Below are 21,648 nucleotides of genomic sequence, written 5' to 3'. Positions count from 1 at the left end.
CATATTCAGTGACAAATTTTCTGTCTCTATCAGATTGGAAAAAGTTGGGCTTCAAAAGCAGGTAAAGATGTTAATCCTGCAATGACTGCTCTCCTCCAATTGGATTTAAAAGCCCAGGAACAAGGGAAGGAAATTACAGATCCTTGAAAACTTAAAAAGCAGCTAAGAAAGAAGAAAAACATTCAGTTTGAGAAAAGCAGGTTCCAATAACTGTTCTGTTGTCTTGAGCCACAGAGAGTTTGTGCAAGACTATAAACAAGAGATCCTCTGGGAAATCTATGGTTTAAGTGATTTGCCTAGAATTACTTAAGAGTTCTGTGGCTCAGATTGGATTAGGAATGATTTATTTGGGTGAGAGGTGGTTATTTTTTCATCCATTTTGTGTTTTATTACCTACATTACATCTACTTTTTCAGAGACAAGAGGCTCCCATCTAACACTCAGTTATGTAAGTGCTTAAAACCAGTAAACAGTTACTTAACCTAACATTTTTAAATTGCAGAGCTGTTTCTATTACACAAAGACTAAATCTCAACTGAACTTTTCCTTGGTGTTATTTTATAATAGAAAATATTTGTCTTTAAAATCTTCAGAATTTTCCAAATATTTTTGTCCCTCTTTTATGCCACTGAGCCCAATAACAGGAATAATGTCCAAGATATTTTCTTTTTTCATATTTATTTTGCTGTTTTTCCCAATTTCTATCCTGGGCAGTTAGAGTAGGAGAGACAGTAATCTGTAGCAAAACCCTTCTAACCATTTTCTAAACTTTCTGACTATGGAAAGAGGAGGCATTTGCAGCCTTTATAGCATTACTTTCATATACATTTTTGCTTCAGTTCTGTAATCTGTTAGTTCTATGCCCACTTTGACACTATAAATTGTATTAAAATAATCTTGAGATTGCATTATAATACATTATAAATTGTATTAGAATAATCTTGAGAGCTGGGGCACTGAAGTAGCAAATACAGATACCATTTTCATTTATAAACATCACTAAAAGCTTTGTCCTGCCACGGGAGCAGAGAGAAATGAGGATGTGCTTATTTAGTAAAGAGGGAGAGCAGAAGCTTGGGCTGGAACTCAATGGACAATTGCCAAAGGGGCAAGGAAATAATGACCAAAAGAGAGAAATTTTACTGATCTGATAAGGTCATGCAGGTTTGGTCATTCCAGCTCAAAAATGTGTAGCAGACCCAGAAAAGGTGTGGAATAGTGCCACAAGGATTACCAAAGGCATAAGAGGGGCAAAACAGAGTAGAATTCTGTCCTGAAAGAGATAATCTGTGGGCAGACATTAGATATGAGGGAAGTTCATAGAAAAGTAGTGATAATATCAAGTAAATACTATGAATGAGGAGAGTTACGAATGTATATTTATTGTTTCTCCCAAAATCAGACTTACATGCTGCCAGGGGTAGATATTGTCAATAGATAATATACAATAGATATTGGCAATATATCTACTGATATTGACAATAGATTTAAGACAATGGTCTCCTTTTTCATGAAGTTAATAACTGTACAATAGAGTTTGTAGCCACCAGATGTTTAGGAGTGAAACAGGGTCTCAAAATGGAACTATAAAGGTTTGAGGAGGGTAATCATGAGTGGCATCTAGTTAAAGTGCTGACTTCAGCCCTGAGAGCTCTTTATCCATTGATTTCTGGATGCTGGGAAGTTTCACTGGGATCACTGAGGCTGAGAAGCCTCAGTTTCTGCCTTTCCTCAAGGTCTTGCTGCTTGTCATGGATGTCCATCCCTGTGCCACCACTGGAGTGGCCACTGCCATTATCCTTCCTCTCATCCAGCTGTGCTTTATGGATTCTGCTGTGTTTGGCCTCCAATGGATTTGAAAGAGATTGAATTTATGCTGCACCTTGCTCCTCTTGGCAGTGCACCTTGCAAGAAGGCTGCTAAATAAAATTTTCTTCCTTTTTCTTTGTCCTGTGCTTTGTGTATGGAACTGATGAAAAATCAAAATCAAACTACTCATTTCAAATGCTGCAAGAGGCTGTAATCTGTAATTTAGTTTCCAACCACTAGTTGAAATTCAGGCTTGAGGGTGCATCTTGTTTGCATCTGCAAATGGCTCTGTCCATATGTACAACTCCACTGAAATCAATAAGATTACTCATGTGCGTCAAGCAACTCAGGCATGTGAATATTTGCTGCATTTGGACTAAAACTGGAAGGGAATGTGAGCATAGGGGGTAAATCCTACTCAAGATAAAGGATAGCACCCACAATGACTGAAGTTAAGAGAGTTAGTTCAGGTGCCTGCCTCCCCTTACTCCCTGGCAGACGTTACTGAGTTTTAATAGCTTTATAAAGTGGAAGGGTCTACAAAATTTATTGAGAATTAGCAAGTACACTGTTTTGTTTGGCCATTGACTTCTGTTACAAGAAATCAGCTCCTGGGTTTGGTGCATGGAAAACCCAGCCTTGGATGTCCCTGGCTGTAGCACCGCATCCAGTGCCAGAGACAAGAGCAGATAACAGCATGGGCAGGATTCAGAATGCTCCTGGGAGCGTCCCCTCAGTGCTGGGTTTGTGCTGAGCAGCCCTTCAGCCCAGAGTGTGACTGTGCTCACAGGGTCTGAGGATGTGGGAAGAGACGAGGATCTGAATCCTTGTTTTAGATTGATTTATTATTTTATGATATATAATAAATTAAAACTATACTAAAAGAATAGAAGAAAGGATTTCATCAGAAGGCTAGCTAAGGATAGAATAGGAAAGAATGATAACAAAGGCTTGTGTCTCAGAGTGTCCAAGCCAGCTGCCTGTGATTGGCCATTAATTACAAACAACCCCATGAGACCAATCCCAGATGCACCTGTTGCATTCCACAGCAGCAGATAACCATTGTTTACATTTTGTTCCTGAGGCCTCCCAGCTTCTCAGGAGGAAAAATCCTAAGGAAAGGACTTTTCATAAAAGATGCCTGTGACACCAGAGCTCATCTGAAGCCCAGCCCTGTCAGATTGTTGGTGTGGTTGTTTGGTGTCCTCACACCCTATGTGTCCATCTTTGGAGGGTGGTTCTTGCCTGAGGCACCAACAAAGCACCAGAAGTACCACAACCCTCCCAAGCTTCTCTTTCTGGCACCTCTGGGAGTTTTCCTCTGTTGTATTTGCTCCTCAGGACTCACAGACCTGTGTGAGCCAATTCTAGGGGTTCCCATCTCCATTCCCAGCCTGTTTCAGGCCATTTACAAAAGATCATGGAGTATCTCAGAATCTCAAATGCAGCAGATTATTGCTATGTTTTCCTCTTAACCGCGGGTGGCCAGTCCTTAGTGATTTTGTATCTTTTTTCATAAGTGTTGCCGTTTTGGTTCTCCCTCTCCCGCCTGAAGAAAAGCCTGAGCTGCTGACAGGCAGCATCCCCCTGCCCTGTGCTGACAATTTGGCAGCACCATGTGCAGGTCTGAGCTCCACAGGGCTCTGTTTAAGGCAATTGGTTATTTTGGCAACACTTTCCTCCAGCCCTCCCTACATGAGGCAGTGATTGGTCTCACACTTCCATCCTGTGGTTTAAAATATATATATTTCATTATATATTATCAAGTATATTATATATTACATAATATAGTGTACATATACATATAAAATATTATATTATATAGTATTAATACTATATATTATTATATATAATGGTATATATTATTATGCATTTTTATGTAATGATATATAATATTAATACTATATAATATTATATAGTATACAACATTATATATTATTAAATATTTTATATGATATATTATTATATTATATTATATTACATTGTATATTATTGATATTAATATAATATGCTATTATTGATACATTATATATAATTATATCATATTATATACATTATCTATTATCTATTATCTATTATCTATTAAATATTATATATTATATATTATATATTATATATTATATATTATATATTATATATTATATATTATATATTATATATTATTAAGGGAAAAATAAGATTATTAAATATCAGTGACACTGAAGTACAAATTAAATAAACTTCCCTAATATTGTATAATTTTTATATTATTAAATATAATATATTATTAATAATATATTATTAACATATATTTTAATCAATAATTATACTATATGATATGATATGATATGACATTATATGATATTGTGTTATATTATATTATATTATATTATATTATATTATATTATATTATATTATATTATATTATATTATATTATATTATATTATATTATATTATATTATATTATATTATATTTGAAGTATTTATAATTAATATTATATATTTACTATATATAATATATATTTAATATATATATTAAGTAAATATTTCACATTTATAGTGTATTTTCAAATGTCTCTTTTCTGGTACTGAATAGAAGTGACATGACACTAAAAGGGCATTATGTCTCCCAAAGAGAACAGTGAATGGATACAAAGGTGTCCTTGGGTGCTATTTCCTCATCCCTACTTTTATCTAAACATGTGTATGACCTGGTTTATTTGAGGGCCCTTTTATTTCTATTAATTTATACTTATATATATATGCATTGTATAAATATCTATTTATTTATACAATGCATATATATATATATTTGTCCTTTATTCCAAAGAAGCTGCTTTGCTTTCCTCCTTTCCCCTCAGTAGCAAACCCTCTGCTGCTGCTGAGGAGCATTTCTGAAATGATGTAATTGCTGAATTTCTTCAGTCTTCTTTCCAACTGCCAGTCATTCCTTACTTTGAGATGGTCGCTGCAATGCTGTTGACATGTTTGGGTTAGCTTTTGTTAGCTCTGTATTCTGTCTCTGTTGTTAAAATATTTTGAATTTTGTTTGGGAGATGCTGTATCAGAGCTGGCTGCTTCCATAAACTCCAGTCTTGAACAGTGTGAATTTCATTATTTGGCAAATGTTCGTTTCTGGATTTTCCTATATCTCTTTCCAAAAGTTTTGCCTTGAATTTCAATAATTATCAGATCTTTTGTCAAGGACTGGCTTCTTAATTTATGATTAACAAAGTCTTTTATCCCCATCTTTTTCTGTTTTTTCTTTGTTTTCCTTTCTATCCCTCAGCCCAGGTCCTCTCATGCTTCTTTAATGCAATTACCTAATGGCCAGCTCTCTCCCCTTGCTTGGTGCAGAAGCTCCTGCTATCAGAGCGCAGATCAGCTCTGCCTGTTCTCCCTGGGGCTGGGAGCACATCTGGGAGCACATCTGGGCTCTGCCTGTCCCCGGGGCTCTGAGCTGTGTCCCCAAGTCCTGCCCACACTGAGCCAGCTTCCAGCCCTGCTCCTGGGCCCTCCCAAACCTTGGCATTCCATGGAAGTGGCTTAAAAACATTTGTGCCCTTTGATCGTTCAAAGCTTTTTTTTCCTGCAAAATATTTTGGTACTTAAGGTGATTTTTTCTGAGACCCTGAGGAAGCAAATCAGTGATAAAAGCGTTGTATTCAGTAATAACTGTGATATTCATAGGTGAGATGTTGTTGTGGTACCAAATATTCCCCAGGAGAGGCAATTCCAGCTCTCCCTTTTTCCCTGCCCCAGTGATTGCAGCCAATATTCCCCACAAAAGGGAATTTCTGCTCTCTCCTTTTCACTGCCCCAGTGGTGGTACCAAATATTCCCACGAAAGGCAATTCCAGCTCTCTCCTTTTCCATGCCCCAGTTATAGCAGTCAATATTCCCCACAAATGGTAATTCCAGCTCTATTCTTTTCCATACCCCAGTTATAGCAGCCAATATTCCCCACAAATGGAATTCCAGTTCTATTCTTTTCCATGCCCCAGTTATAGCAGCCAATATTCCCCACAAAGGCAATTCCAGCTCTCTCCTTTTCCATGCCCCAGTTATGGCAGTCAATATTCCCCACAAATGGTAATTCCAGCTCTCTCCTTTTCCCTGTCCCAGTGGTGCACTGAGCAGATGGACAGAGCCCATGGCCTCTCTGGGCATCTTGGACATCACTTTTGCTCATGTGCTGTGCAGGGAGATGGTTTGTGGGTGACATTTTCCCCCCTCTTTATTAATTATAATAATGAATTGATTCATCATAAAGGTTAATTTTTGTTTCTGTTGTTTTAGAAAAAAAATCCTATCCATTGCACCAAAATATAATTTTTTTTTCTTGAGGTAGCTGCAATGCTTTTCTGACAGACAGATGTGGAGCTCAGTCCTGATGTGCAAGACCCTTCAAACCCCCTGAATTTTGCAAGTATAATTACTTTGTTACCTTTACCCAACAAATAGACAAAAGGCTGCTTGAGAAGACTTTTAACATTTTGCATGAAGAATTTTGACAAAACTGCTGCATGTGTATTTGTCTCTGATAATCATTCTGGGTTTTTTTTCGTGCATTTAGCCTTTATCTTTTCAGTTTGGAGTACTTCATTTTTTAATTCTGATGCTCCATAGTTAACTTTGCCAATAGGGGTTTTCTCCCAGCACCACCTTGTATTTTGTATAGAATGCAGAAAGCCAAATTCTTCCCTTAACACACTTGCTTGGCTCTATAGTGTACTAATACAGCATTATTGATGTTTATAAGTTTGGTTTTCAGTTTTGGAAGCTATCACTGCACTTGACTTTAATTTTGCTCTGCTTTTTGCACTCTGCTGTAAATTAATGCAGAGTTTAGAAGTGACAGAAACCTACTTTAACACCATCCCTAAGTCCCAGTGCACTGGGCATGCCAGCAGTGATGCAGAACAGCCCTCCTACCTTTTTGTTTAGAAAAATCACCAGCCATTAATCTTTGTTTGTAAATTCATGGGAAAAACCAAAAGATGGCTAAAAATTTCTTTGGGTGCACGTCTGTACTTAAAAATCTGAAACTTCAAATTATCTGGAAGCATTAAAACACTTTCACCTGTTATCTCCAGTGGCTTTCTAAAATGCTGAGCTGACAGACAGACTGACAGACAGACAGACAGACTCTCCTTGGTGGTTCTCTGCACCAGTTCTGGGATCAATAACTGCAGCTCTAAACTTAACATGGTCTGCTCAGCCCAAATGCCAACAGACTGGAACCTTTGAATACTATTTTCTTTTTTTTTGTTTGTTTGTTTTGAATTCTGTTATGTGAAAAATAAGATTAAATATCAGTGACACCGAAGTACAAATTAAATCAACTTTCCTAATCTGTTGTGAGTTTCACTGAAAATGGCAAAGCCTGGTGGGAAAGCACTTGTGATTTCCCAGCATTGAGAATCCCAGGCACCCTATCACTATTAACAGGAGATCCTGCTCGAGGACACTGCAAAGGGATCCTACTTGTTTACATTTCCTATTAAAAACAGCCAAGAGAATGAATTTGAAATTTATCTTGTGTGCTAAGGACAAGCCTCAACAATGTCAGCACGTTCTCACATTGTGAAAAACAAAAAAAAAAAAAAAAGAGGGCAGATGGAGAGGGCATCAGTCCTTCAAATATGCTCTCAGAGCAGGTTTGTTTTAGCACTGGACTGCCTGCTCCATCCTAAACACCTGCTGAGGTGCTCTGCTGTTGGCAAGGATGAAAGTTTGACAAGAAAGTCTCACAGATATGTATGCTTAGCAGAAAGATTTTTAAATGTGGGGTCTGATGAAAGAATAGAGATGGAAGCAAGTTTTGATATAGCAGAAAATAATTTCTGGGCCAGTCTTACTGGATAGCCAAGGAGGCAAAGGGTGTGTTAGTTAGAAGGGGGTTTTATGGCTTAGAGCAAAGGATAAACCCACCTCAAACAAGAAGATGTTTTTACCAAGCAGAAAAAGAGCACAGGCAAACAAGCCTGCCAATGTGGCAAGTAGAAAAAAGGTCTCAGAATTTTACACTGCAAGAAAACTGAAAAACAACTTCTAGCTTAAACTGTAATGTACTGACTTAGTGACTGGAGAACAGTAACATGAATATGGTAATTATAGTAGTTATGATAGGCTAGAGATAATAGTTAAGGTATAGATTGGTTCTACTGTATGAAAATGCTCAGCAAAGAAAAGTAAGAATGCATTGTAACAAAAACATCTTTCACTGTGAAAGTGAGTAAGGATTGAGTAATGGGTGTAGAAATTTAATCTTAAATTAAGAAATCGTACAAAAATATTTTTAAATAGTTTTTAAAATAATTTATTATTATAATATAATTATAATATCCTATATTATCATAATATATAATATTATATAATAAATAATAAAATTAATTATAATTATAATATATTATAATTTATTTAAAATAATTTAAGCTTAAATAAAGAAATCTTAAAGCATCACCCAGCATTACTATAATCCCTGTCAGGTTAGTAAGAGTTCTGGCTGAAGGAACAGCGTGGCATCTCCCCCAGAAGATGTTCCTTACTTGATAAACCTCTTTTAACTTAGTCCAAAAAATAAGTAAAAACTTTATGGTGTAGAAACTAAAGCACAGACTTTACACAAATCAATCAATCCAATAAACAAACCACCAGTTAATAACCACAGTGGTTTGTTTACATACTAGCATGATGAGAAGAAATCTAAAATCCAAGCATATCACAAATTCCCCTCTTTATCCTATACCAGAGATGTCATTTCTTTCCTTTGCCTGTTTTCCTTACCCTGCCGGGCAAAGTGGATATTTCATTGCATTATTATTGAAATAATTCTCCTTTTCTTCTCACACACTGCATGGTTATTGAGCGTCTCTGGATCCTCCAGTGTTTTGCCTTCATCAGAGAAAATGCCTCACTGCTGAGAAATGACAGAGAGAGAATGGAAGTCACTGGCAAAACATAAAAAAGGCAAACAAACATCCTGCCCAACGTGCCCTTACATGGATCCAAAGCCCACTGTCCTGAAATAGCACTGCACAGGAACCCAAAGCAGCTCTGAAGCTCATTCCACCAAGAATGTCTCCACAGCAGGTGACACAGCAATTGGCATTTCATTTCATTTCATTTCATTTCATTTCATTTCATTTCATTTCATTTCAGGCATGGGGAAATGCCAATTTCATTGCAGGAGAGGTGGATGGGGAACCTGGGGCTGCACTCAGGTGATTCCAGGGCTGAGGGACAAAGCTGGCCAAAGTTGACACTCAGCTCTTGCAGCTCTTCACAAGCTCTCATCCATCTCCTTCCCTCCCACCTGCTGCCAGGGAATCCAGCATCCTTATTAAACATAAACCAGTAGAGTTACAGAAATGATTTTTTTAAAATTCTGGCGTTCAGGAGTAGGGGATCAAGCCTGCCACAATGATTTTCACAGAATCACAGCATGGTTGGGCTTGGAAGGGTCCTCTGGGGACCATCTGGTACAACCACATTTATTTTTGCTATCTTTGCTTATCTTCTGTGTCTTCTGCAAGATCCCTGCTGAGCCAAAGGCACCACTGGGGTTGCAGCTCCCAAACTCTTGGTGTGAGCAGGCTCTGGCTCAGCTGCTCTGTGCATCCCTGGCTCCCTGATGGAATTCATCACTTGTGCACAACACAGTGAGAGTCCACACAAATCCTTAAAAAGTCCAATCTCATCCCTCAACTTCGTTCCATTGGCAGCTGCAATGAAATAGAATTGCAACCGCCAATGGAATTGGGATTTGCATTTAGAATTTGTGTGCATTACTGACAGGGATAATCTCCAGGAGTTACCTTAGAGATTCATGAATCTGCTTTTGTGGTATACCGTGTTTGTTAAAATTATCACAATAAATTAAGTACAGGAGCCTTGTGATGCACTCAAATCAAGCAAATAGTCCTGTCTAGTCCCAGAATTCCAAGGACTGAGCAGTGAAACAGCATCAATGTGGAAATTGTTATGGAAAAAAAAGGAGAAAAATGGAAGCAACTTCTGTGGTTGTCCTGATTCTCTTGTTTTCTGACACGCTGCCAAATCATGTTTGAAGATACTCAGAGCTTAAGAACAGTCCTTGGGAGCTTGTTGAAGTCTAGCATTTCTTTAGGTGACTAAGTATGGACATGAGCTCTCAAACAGAGGGTAAACATTCTCTCTTAGGGTGTATATCTACATTTTCCTTCCAGTTAAGAGTTTGGTGAAAGGCACAAAGGAAATGTGTACTTTTGTATTAATAATATCAAGAAGTGATGTAGAAAAAAATCAGCGTACAAAGCCCATCTCACAGTGGAAGCCTTTCTGTTCTTTTCAAATAAAAATGGCTCAGCTTATAGCAAGGCAATAAAGACCTGTAAAAGAAATAAGAAATAGAAATAGAAATAGAAATAGAAATAGAAATAGAAATAGAAATAGAAATAGCTCAGAATATGTATATTCTGCAACACCTTGTTTACCCTCCATCAGAGTACTTAAAAGAGTTCTAACACAGGCACAATTGAATTGTCTTTGAATCTACTATGTTTTAACAGGCTAGTTTTGTTGCAGAATAATAAGGCAATTTCAGCTTATTAAACTGATGTACCTAGTTTATATAGACATAAAAACCATCTAGATCTGATTTCTGATTGTCTTTGCATGCTGTGAAATGCATCTGTTTTAATTTACTTCTATTTCCCCGCTCTTTCCACATTCAGCATGTCCTATCTGTGATGGCTCAATTTCTTATTACTGCAGAAATATCCAGACACCAGCAGAGGGTTTTACAGCCTCCAGGCAGCATGTTTGGAATCAGAGAAATAACTGAGGAACAACATAGAGAATGAAGAGAAATATGAGGAATATCTATTTTTAGAAGCTAAAATATATTTGCATTTAATTACAGCGTGTTTCTATCTTGTGCAATGCATACACCCTGCAAACATGAAAAGGAACAAGCTGGAGCCCATTTAAATGTGGTCATCTGGTGTGAATCTTTCAGGCAACTCATTCTGCCATCGTGATTACTTTCCACTCTCACATGCCATTTCATATTGGAGGAAGCAAAATAGTCCTGTGTGCTTGTGGTCTATCCAATATCAGTGTGTCACTGGGAAGTTAAAATCCCATTGAGGCCAGAAATGTAAATCTGCCAGACCTCCCAAGAGCACTGAAAGCTTCTTTTTCTCCCTCTGTGCTTTAAAGTGTGCACGAGATAACATCACATCTTTTGTATCTGAGAAATTGTTCTCTCTGCTCATTCCTAAAACTTGTCCCTTTTTCAGCTCCTTCTTCAAAGGAGGATTGCTTTTCTGAACCCTCCTGCTTCCTTTTGAGCTTTCCTTTCATTGCTAAATAAAAATTAAGGTGTGCAGATACAGAAATTTGGTAGGATCCTGACATTTTACCTGACAAGGTCCTGTCATTTGATTTAAAAACTGTTTTCAGCTAGTGACCTTTGAAATTCCATTTATTAGCAAGGAAATGAAAATGTCTGCAGGTTTGGGGCTTTACATTCTTTTTAGTAAATACTATACGCATCTCATTTTACTTTAGTGATGTTATCCTGGTCAGCTTCAAAGAGTTACATTAGGAAAGGCTGGGAAGGAGAAAACAAAGTGTGGCAATGAATTGATCACATCATAAATTATGCTTTTCTGCCTGGGGAACTGGGTCCAACCAAGCTAGCAGATGTCACTTTCTCACTAGGGAGAAAAGATGAACTGCAGTAAAAATCCTTTTAGCTCTTTGGGTGTGTTTTACATACTGGGACAATTTAATACAAAGATGTTACTGAGCACTGAAGAGTTAAATTAGGAACTGTCACTGGTGAAAATTTGGGGAACATGTCCAGTTAAACAACCTGAGAAATCTGTGTTGGAGGAATATCATCTAAAATTTGTCATTTGAGATATTCATTCATTATGCACAGGACATAAGCAGCTAAGTTCCTATCACAATAGTGGTTGTTGATGTCCAGGATAGAAGCCCCAGTTATTGTCTGAATTTGGGGTAATTCAGAGGCAATGCTGGGGAGTTACCCTCAGTTCATTGTAAGAGCCTAAATGAGAGATGTGGGACTCCAGGCAGCTCTCCAAAATGCAGTATATTGTATCCAAAATGCAGTATATTGTATCCAAAATGCAGTTTATTGTATCAAAAATGCAGTTTATTCCATCCAAGAGGTTACAGCAGTCCAAGGTCATGGGTGACAGAGCTGTGCCCACAGCTGTCAGCTCCAGCTGCAGGCAGGCCTGGAGACCCTTTGGTTTTGGTTACAAATGCATTATATACTTTTCTTTTGGTTACAATGCATTCTTACTTTTCTTTGCTGAGCATCTTCATACAGTAGAACCAATCTATACCTTAACTATTACCTATAGCCTATCATAACTACTGTAATTACCAAATTCATGTTACTGTTCTCCAATCACTAAAAGTCAGTACATTACAGTTTAAGCTAGAAGTTGTTTTTCAGTTTTCTTGCAGTGGAAAATTCTGAGACCTTTTTTCTACTTGCAGCAGGCTTGTATGCCTGAGCTATCTTCCTACTTGGTAAAAACACCTTCTTGTTTGAGGTGGGTTTATCCTTTGCTCTAAACCATAAAACCCCCTTCTAACTAACACACCCTTTGCCTCCTTGGTTATCCAGTAAGACTGGCTCAGCAATTCCTTTCTTCTATATCAAAACTTGCTTCCATCTCTATTCCTTCAGACTCTAGATTTATAAATCTTTCTGCTAAGCACACATATCTGTGAGACTTTCTTGTCAAACTTTCATCCTTCCCAACAGTCCATGACATTGATCCTTCCCTCCCCTCCTTAACAAAGCAGGGCGGACAAGACTAAAACCAGTTTATGGAATGGGTTTGGTTCCCAGCACTGGGAAGGGGTTTGGTAGGGGTGTGATCTGCACCTCCCCAAAGGCTACAAATGCACTTTGGGTTTGAGCTGCAGCTGCCCCCTGGGCACAGCATCTCAGCAGGCAAGGACAGGAGCTGCTGCAGCCTCTGCTTTTCCCTCTGCCCTGGAGGGCAAGGATCTGTGAGCCTAAATCGGAGCAGGTTGAGCCTGACCCCTCTCAGGCAGCACAAGCTCTTGCCATCAGGGGATGGAGCACAGCAGGAGCACATTTGGCAGTCTGGGATCTGCTGGTAGGAACAAAATGCCATTTTAACCGTTGAAAACAGCAGGCTGCATCCAGCACAGCCCTGTCCCTGGGGACTGACCAGGACAGTCAAGAACAAAGGCAGGAGAGACCTTGCTCCAAGAGATCAGTGCCCTTTCACAGGGATCCCAGCAAAGGAATGACTTTTTATTTATTTATTTATGTCTCCAGCTCAGCTTTGATGAGAGGTTCCTTGACTTTTCTGTAGAGGCTGTGTTTCCTGTCTGAGATGATATTGAAGATGAAGACTGGCTCCTTCTCCCGTTTCCTTCCTACAGACCAAAAGGAGACCTTTCCAAAGTAGGAGACCCTTCCTTTCATCTGGAGGCAAACACAGCCCCATTTGTAGCCCTTCTCTCTTCCACAATGATGAGAGTTGCTGCTTGCAGGTAACAGTTTTCTATCTCTTTTCATCCTTTCTACCCCCTTACTTCACTTCTATGATACCACAGAGGAATTGACTTTTATGCTGAGCTGCTGCTTGTGTATCATCATGGCACTGGGGAGAGCCAATAAATCAGCCTGACTTCAGCAATCCTTGTTTTATTCAGAGTGGCAATCTTACAGCTCATTCAATTCCAAATCATAGCGATGACCAGTTTTTAGATACATGGGATCAAATGGGCATTTGTTTCTGTATTAATTATTACTTTATTATGATATTATATCTAATACTACTGGTATTTATAATAACAATAATGGTATGGTTCATTCCCTGTGGATTTCAGACTGTAAGACACTGGAGAATTTTTCCACTAAGAGGCCAACGTGATGGTTGTTGCAAATAGTGGGAAATTATACTGAATACTTCGGAGAATGCTGGGATAAACCTTTTTTTGGACATATTTTTGTACTGACAAGCTGTGAAATAAGACACATTCTCTCACAGTATGAAATCCACATGAGAGGCCTTATAGGCTGATGAATAATCATTATCATTGTGTTTATTGGCCAAATATTAAGTTGATAACCTCTAAAGAAATAAAGACAGAGCAAAAGCCCCACTAATTCAGTGGAAGTGGAAATCCCTTCCCCTCCTGCATCCTGACTAACATGGTGCTCCTTGGGCCATTGGCTTAAGACACATTTTCCCCTCCCCTGTGCCTTGTAATGTTCCTATATTGTTTCTTTTCTGGTGATTTCTTTCTTTGTTGAAGTTGTGAAAGCTGAAAATTTGTTTATGTGGTTTAGTAACATTGTGAATTATAATTTTGATGTTACTTGGTATATTATACTTTTAAAAATTAGTGCTCCTTCAGCTGTGATCTTAGCAAAACTCACAGATGTTTTGGAAAAGTGTTCTTTCCTGTCTCTTCTGCCCTCTTTGGAGCTGCTCACACACATTAAAGACTTCATCCAACTCCATGCTGTGGGACATTTGCCACTGATCCTGCAGCACTTGGATCAGGCTCTTCCTTTGGAGGGAGAGGATGACAAATGCCTTATAAAGAGAAGTTTTGAGCAGGTGAATAGCACAGAAAAGATGAGTGGAAGATGAGGATCGTAAAGGGTGGCCAGTTCTTAGCACCTCAGGAAGGACAGGGAGGTAAAATTTACAGTTTACATGCATCAGACAGCATCAGAGCTGGCAGGTGCTCTGCATACTCCAAAGGATTTTTTTGTTTTGTTTTGTTTTCTGTGTTGTGATTGTTTTGGGGATTTTTTGGGGGTTTTGGGGTTTCTTTTTTTGTTGGTTTTTTTTCGTTTTGTTTTTTTTTTTGTGTGTGTGTTTGGGTTGGGATTTTTTTTTGTTTGGGTTTTTTGGGAGAATTTTTTTTCGGATTTTTTTCTAATTGGTTTTGGGGGGGATTTTTTGGTTTTGATGGTTTTTTGGTGGGTTTTTTGGTGGTTTGTTTTGTTTTGTTTTGTTTTGTTTTGTTTTTTTGCTTGTTTGGTTTTTTTGAGAAGTCACTGTACATTATTCTGTCTTCATTTAAGAAAGCAGTTTTTTCTTTGTGTCCCTGCTCATGAGAGTCTGGCCATGGAGTTCATGTCCATGTAGCTGCCACTTCCATAAGAGCCAAAGGAAGCAATCTTGTTTCCCTGGGAAATTTTCATCCCTTCCTCCTCAGTCCCAGTTTAGGGAAAACTGAGTAAACGTGTTGTTGCTGTTTGACTGTTCAGATTCACTTTCTCATTGGAAGATGAAATTCCAAGGGTTCTGTTGCTTTCTGAAAACCTCCAGCTCATGCTCTGTTGTGTCACAGTTACCTTTTCCCAGCTATTATCTTCTACCTTCTATTTGCCACTCAGTTGTGACAAATTGGGGGACAGGGGGAGGCCTTTAATCAGGCAGGGAAAAATTACCCCAGAAACTCCAGTTTGAAAATAATGCAGTAAGGCTATGAGACAACTTCTGCCACTAATTCCTGGCGCTCATGGTGACAGGTAGGGCTGTCCATGCAAACCTGAGGGACTCTGGTGCAAATCAGAGCATGAAAAGTGAATTGTTTCCCTACTGTTGGTCCTTGTAGGACATTTTCAGTTGTTTTCTCTGTGCATGTGATATAGAAAATGGAAGCATGAAATGAAAATATTCTGTTTGGAAAAGCTGAAGATTCTGTTTGATAAACAGGACAAAAGTATTCATAAGACTTGAACATTCCCTTTTTGGGTCAATGCCTTGTCATTTTCTTCCCTTGGGCTAAAATCTCAGCATGTTTTTAGGCATCCAAGCCATGGCTTGAGCTCACAGATGAGGAATGAGAGGATGAATCTGACAGTCAGGCATTCTGTCTCCTCTGCCCACCTGCCTTGCCACACAGTGTGCCCACTGCTTTTGTGTGCTGGTTCTCCCTGCAAAAGACCAACACACATCAGCTGTTTTGTTCCCTTCCAGTCTTCTACAAAAGACTGAGTTTAGTCCCTCAAAACTTGTTGAGGCTCAGATGCCTCCCCTAATTCCCATATTTGATAATGCCAGAGAAGCAAAACCAGTCGAATGCTCTTTGCCATCATCCCTCCCTCCCTCCCTCCCTCCATCAGTTCCAAACATCTGGCCATGGTGCTGTCCAGATTTGGACATCCAGAGAAGAGAGATGCAAAACTGAGTCAGTTACCAAGAGCTCTATGTGCCCTGTGGATCCCTGGCTGCAGGAGTGTGAGGAGAAGCCAGGTTCAAACAAAGGGCAGGGCTGTGTGCCCGCTCTCAGCACTGGGGGCTCCTCTCCCTTCTGTGGGAACACTGAGCCCTCCACTCCTGTGGCAACAGCAACTGGAAGAGACCCATACCTGAATCTTATTCATGTAGCAGCTGAAACTCATTCCTGCTATTTTATTCTTGCCATGGGACCCTGATTTCCAATCACTTTTCCACAGAGCCCACGGCTTTAAGGATACTGTCTCGGTTTGGAAAGCCAGGAGTCTGCTAAGGAAGGCAGGAGCCTCCCCTGAAATAGAGAATGCAAACCGTCCCCACCTCTCCCAATTGCTATCAATTTTAAATTAAGGGGCTCTCAGGCAAAAAAATATGGGAGCAGGAAATAACAGTTCTTTAATAGGGAAAAGAAAAGAATGAAAGTATGAAATAAACAATGCAGTACACTAGAACAACACTGACAGAGTCAGAACCCAACCTGGCACCCTGTGGGTCAGGGTGTTGGTGGCAGCCCCATTGGAATTGTGGCTCAGCCCTCCTGCAGTGTCAGGGGTGGTTCTGCTGGAGCAGGGATCCTGTAGAGAAGGATGGATTCTTCCTCTGAAGATCCAGTGGAAGAAGAGGCAGCTGCTGTTCCTCTGGGGAATCCAGTGCAGAAGCCGTGCTGGTGTCTCAAAACCTCTGGATTATATCTGGGTAGCAATGCTTGGCTCCTCCCTCTGGGCTCACATCTCCCAGTGGGATGCTGCAGTTCTTATCAGCCATGCAGTGACATTCAATAGCTGTTATCAGCAATGTCCCCCCCCCCGCCAGGGAGGTGTGAATGTGGTCACACAAAGAGAGAGATAAAGTAAACTGCCCACTTGACAAAGGTAATCTGCCATACAGATGGGAATGGAAAACATCTTGCATTGCAATCTTCAACACATACTTTGATGTCCACATCATCGTCACCAGGCTGGGACCTACCAAAGTCAGAGGGAATAATACTTGGAGCTCTTGCTTTGGTTTCCACCACTTCCACCTGCACCAGTTACACTTCTGCTCTTACACTGACAATGGTCCTCTTGTCTTCTGGGGACAAGAAGGACTTGGCTTCTTCAGTTAGTAAAAAATATCTTGTTCAGCATGACTAGAAAAGAGCCTCAATATTTGATAATTGGAAGGAAATGGGGTAGAGAAAGAAAGAGGAGAGGAGAACTCCAAAGCACATTCAAAGTAAAGATCTCTTTCTCTGAAGTCATTCTGCAGCCTAAAATTAGCAGTGAGAGCCCAATCTGGTGAGCATTGGCTTTTAAACTGGCGAGCACTCGCCGTGGGCCTCTGGCAGGGATGGAAACTGTGCCCAGCTGGGCTGAGTCCCAGGAGCTGATTGTGGGGCTGTGCTGTGACTCCAGGCTGTGCAGGGAGCAGGCTGCAGTGGGATGGCTTTATTATGAACACTTTATCTGGATAAAATTCAATTGGTACTTACTGAGTATAAATTAGTGCATAATATGAAGAGCACACAATTCAGGTAATTAAAGATTGGTACAGAACACTAGTTAGAAGTGTAAATTACTTTCAATGATGCCTTTTACTGAAATTGAACTGATCAGTTTCCCAAAATCCACGGACACACACATATACACAAATCTGCTGTCATTTCTGGATAATAAACCACTAACATTATATTATAAACAAATCATCTTACCCCTTTGGGCTTTATTTTCTTAGTCAGAACCCTTTTGAGCCCTGCTCTGGAGCAGATGGGAGCAGTCTGTCAGTTGTGATCAGACCTGCTGCTCGCGGCACGGCACAAACTCAACCTGATGCCTCCTGCCCGGGAGAGCGGCTGGCAGGAAGTTCCAGCTGAGGTTCACAGTTCCAAAGTCCACAACCTTCTAATATTTTCAAGGTTTCATGTGTTTTACACAGGTCAGCACATGGTCCGCCTCTCCTAAAAGTTCACCAACAGTTTAGAAACGTCGCCAGCTCCAGGGTTCGGAGAGAGAGAAAACTGCATTTGCGTAAAATGACAGTTGGGTTTGTGATTTTTATGGCTGAAACATTTTAGCAAAATCTCACCACGAAAAGTGTGCTTTACTGTCTCAGCCATGAAGAGTACCCAGGGTTCCCTTTGAGTCAGTGAAACAGTTAATTTACATCAGGTGAGGATCTGACCTGAATTTGTTTCACCTCTGATGCAGCAGTACTTGCTCTCACATATGGAATCCTATCACTGCCCTATCAAAGATGTCATTAAAAACCTGCCATAACAAATGTGCACTATGCCCTACCGAGCTCTCGTGCTGACAAACTGCCTGAGGGGCAGAGTTTGATCTTCCCCTCAGTGTGGCTTGCCTCTGGTGCTGAAGGTTTTATCAAAGAGCTGGGGAGCAGCTCTTGGTGGAGCAGGAGAGGCAGCCTGGAGCCCGGGCTGCAGCCCAGCCTGCCTTCCCCAGGCCAGCTGCTGCAGCAGCACCAGGCTAGAGACAGGCAGAGCCAAACACTGAGCACAGTTTGTTTTATGGCGATAGCAGCTCCTTTCTGCTGGGAATGCGAGCACTGAGCCACCCCCAGCTGGTACTTCTGGGTGGTCCCCAAGGCTGATTCAAACAGGGCAGTGAACCAGCATGGAAGTGTCAGAGACATGAGGAGCTCTGCTGAGCTCCTTATCACACCGGCCTCCAGGGTTTGACCAGCTACACACTGAGGAGGAGCAGAACAAGCCACCATTCCTGCCTAAAAAACCTTTTATATGCAAGAGTGCATATAAAAGAAAAGAATATGCAGGGCATTTCTTTGAATAGATGAGTTCTCAGACACTGGAATGATGATCAAATGCTAATGAGCATCTTCATCTACTTCCCAAAATCATAGCTGATAAAGGCATGCTGGTCCTGATTGGTGGCAGGCCAGAGGATGAGCTTAGGAATTGTTTATATGTATGAAACATCCAATTCATTTATTCAGTTCTTTTTTGTTTGTATTCCTACAAAAGTTTTCTCTATATCTCCTAATTTCAGCACTCAAAATAAATTCTTGTATGACCATTATTCATATTATTCAATAAACAAATCTGAAACCAACCCAATCTGAATGCATATAAAATAACCCTTGATGTTAACATGCGGAACATCACAATTCCCAAATGTATACTTTAACAAAACTGTAAGAAATTATTTTGCCTAAGGACTATATCCAGAGTCCCCAGAAATAGGGATATTTTTATGATTCACTAAGATTTACATTATGCCATCAGTGAGCCACAGATTTTATAAAACATATAAATTATTCACTGCAGGCAGAAACCCTGCTTTCCTTGTGTGGAACAAATGTATTGTTTTAAAAGCACATGGAAGAAGATGGCTGCCTCTTTGTTTAGAGAATTTCCAAAGCTTTAAAGCAGGGGTGAAGTTGTCTGCTCATTTTCCTTGTGAGGAACTGGGCATATATGACTACAATGATTTGTGAGCTTCAGCACTGCTTTAAATAGTTACAAGAACAAATATTGTATTGGGAATAGATAAAGAGAGATTAAAGACGAAAGATTTTCATTCAAAAAAGTACATAAAATCTGAAATTTTTAGCATTTCTTTTGCTGACATTGCTTCATAATAATTCCATTTGAAAATATGTTCTTTTCAAAAATACTGCATTAATTTTAATAACTTTTTTTCTCGGTGGGAGAACTTAAAATGTATCCAGAGTTCTTTCTGCACCACAGGCTAAGATAGAAGGAAAAAAAAAATCACCTGGGACTGTTAAAATTCAAAGACCTAAATGTATCTATGACATATTCCAGCTGCATACAAAATGCACTTAATCCTGTGCAGAGAACTTGGCATTCAAAGCACCAGCCCCAATAAACAGAGCCCCGTGTTTCCATTTGCTATTAGTGCCCTTCACTTCTGCCTGCTGGGGAAAGGTTTGTGTCCAGACAAAGCCTTGGCTGGGTGCAACAGCAGAGCACACTCTGTCACTGTTATCAGTGTCTTTCAATGTGGAACATATTTAACTTGACACAGGAGTAGAAAGAAAAGTAGGAATGGGACTTGTGAGCTGAAGGAGAAATGAGCTGAGCTCCGGGATATCTCTGAGGAGCAGAGGCACAGGAGAGGCAGTGGCACCTTCAGCATCCCAGATCATGGGGGGAAAATCCCTTTGATTCGAGTGCACTGAGGCAAAGGCTGATTTTGGGAGGATCCTGCACTCAGCAGACCCAAAACCAGAACCAGGAGAACCCCTGGCTGGCAGCAGAGAGAGAATTTCCCACTCCACAGCCAAAATCCTCTTTTCTTTTGTGTCCTGCAACTCCTCAGGGGCAGCTCTGCCCTGAAACCAGAGCTGGCTCCCACATTTCAGCCTCAGCTTACAGCAAATCTCTGTATTTCAATTATATCATCTCAGCCCAGCCAAGGTAATGTAAGTCTGTCCTGCCTGAAGAATGGCTTCAGCTCCCAGCCTGCCTAGCTGGGAGCTCAGGGGTTAATAGTTATTGATAGCTTACAATGAGTGAGCTGAAGTTTTAGGGTGATATTTTAGTTTTCAGAGTTAGTCCTGCTTATGTATCAGAATATTTATCCCTCTTCAAACTGGAAAAATTCTAAAATACAAAAATAGTTTGGGGAGTTTTCCCACCTTATAAAGTGGAAGCAACATTAATGAGCACTCAAATGCCTCTCCAGGTATGCAGAGTTATTTTATTATTGTGGTTATACCTTCAGTTCACTAGCAAAATTCTATGTGTTCATAACATTTGTTTTTCAGGTAATAGAGAAGATTTGTATTTAATGAATGAGCACCAATCTGAAGGGATCTTCCTGGACTTGGGCCCTTGCTGCCATCTCCTGCCATGCTGCTCCCAGATCCCCTGCTAAGCACTGGAGCTCTGCTCCTCTTAGGGGCAATAAAAATTTCTTTGCAAGTCCCCTTTCTACAAACAAGGTATTTGTTAAAATTTTGTGTTTGCAAGGAGCATTGAAAAGTTTTTGTCATAATCAAAAAGTTGTAAATAACATTTGGTAACAAGGAAATCTCTGCAGCTCGGGAGACTGGCAAAGGAAAAGCGATGAAATGCAGTGGAAACTCGTCAGTGTTTCTGAATTTGTTTCCCCTCAGAGCTAGTAACTCAGAGTTAGTAACAGGCATGGTTGAGATGCAAAAACAAACAGAAAAGCTCCCAGACTTTGTTTTCACTTAATCATGAGGTAAATGCAGTTTTCATTTGAATATTTTCAGGCTTGCTCGTGAGCATCACGTTTTGTGCGCTGCTGGGATGCTGAGTGAGCAAACTGAGCTTGGCTTCAGGTGCTGCTCTGCTGCGTGGAGGTGCAGTGATTTACTGGCTGTGCTTTCCTGCGCTGATGTCTGTAAGTGCCACAAACACAGCGTAACAATTAGCAGCGCTCTGAGAAGTGCTGACACCAATTCCTAGAGGAGCTGATTTACTCCTGGTGCTGACCTGTCAATAAACAAACACACAAGGTTTAGTGTGTAAGTGCTTTTGTTTGCCAGTGTTGCTGAGCCTGCCTTTCCATCTGGCCCAGGTCCTGGGAGCTTTCTGCCTATGCCCATTGATAAAGGCCAGGTGGGCAAGTTTTGGGAGCTGTC

At 40.1% G+C, this 21,648-nt stretch overlaps 1 long non-coding RNA gene across 1 annotated transcript in view; it reads left to right on the top strand.

The window, feature by feature from the left end:
- The window catches only part of LOC135451905 (uncharacterized), a 62,909-nt gene extending 41,498 nt beyond the window's left edge, over window positions 1-21,411 (top strand). The window contains exons 3-5 of the long non-coding RNA XR_010441468.1: window positions 13,165-13,345; window positions 20,806-20,982; window positions 21,277-21,411. This is a non-coding gene — a long non-coding RNA (uncharacterized LOC135451905). The remainder of the gene's footprint in view (window positions 1-13,164; window positions 13,346-20,805; window positions 20,983-21,276) is intronic.
- The last annotated feature ends 237 nt before the right edge of the window (window positions 21,412-21,648 follow it).

This window comes from Zonotrichia leucophrys, chromosome 9 (genome assembly GCF_028769735.1).
Source record: "Zonotrichia leucophrys gambelii isolate GWCS_2022_RI chromosome 9, RI_Zleu_2.0, whole genome shotgun sequence".
Classification (NCBI taxonomy): Eukaryota; Metazoa; Chordata; class Aves; order Passeriformes; family Passerellidae; genus Zonotrichia; species Zonotrichia leucophrys.
The sequence above is the reverse complement of the archived record's forward strand: the minus strand, read 5'-3'. Positions and strand labels throughout refer to the sequence as shown.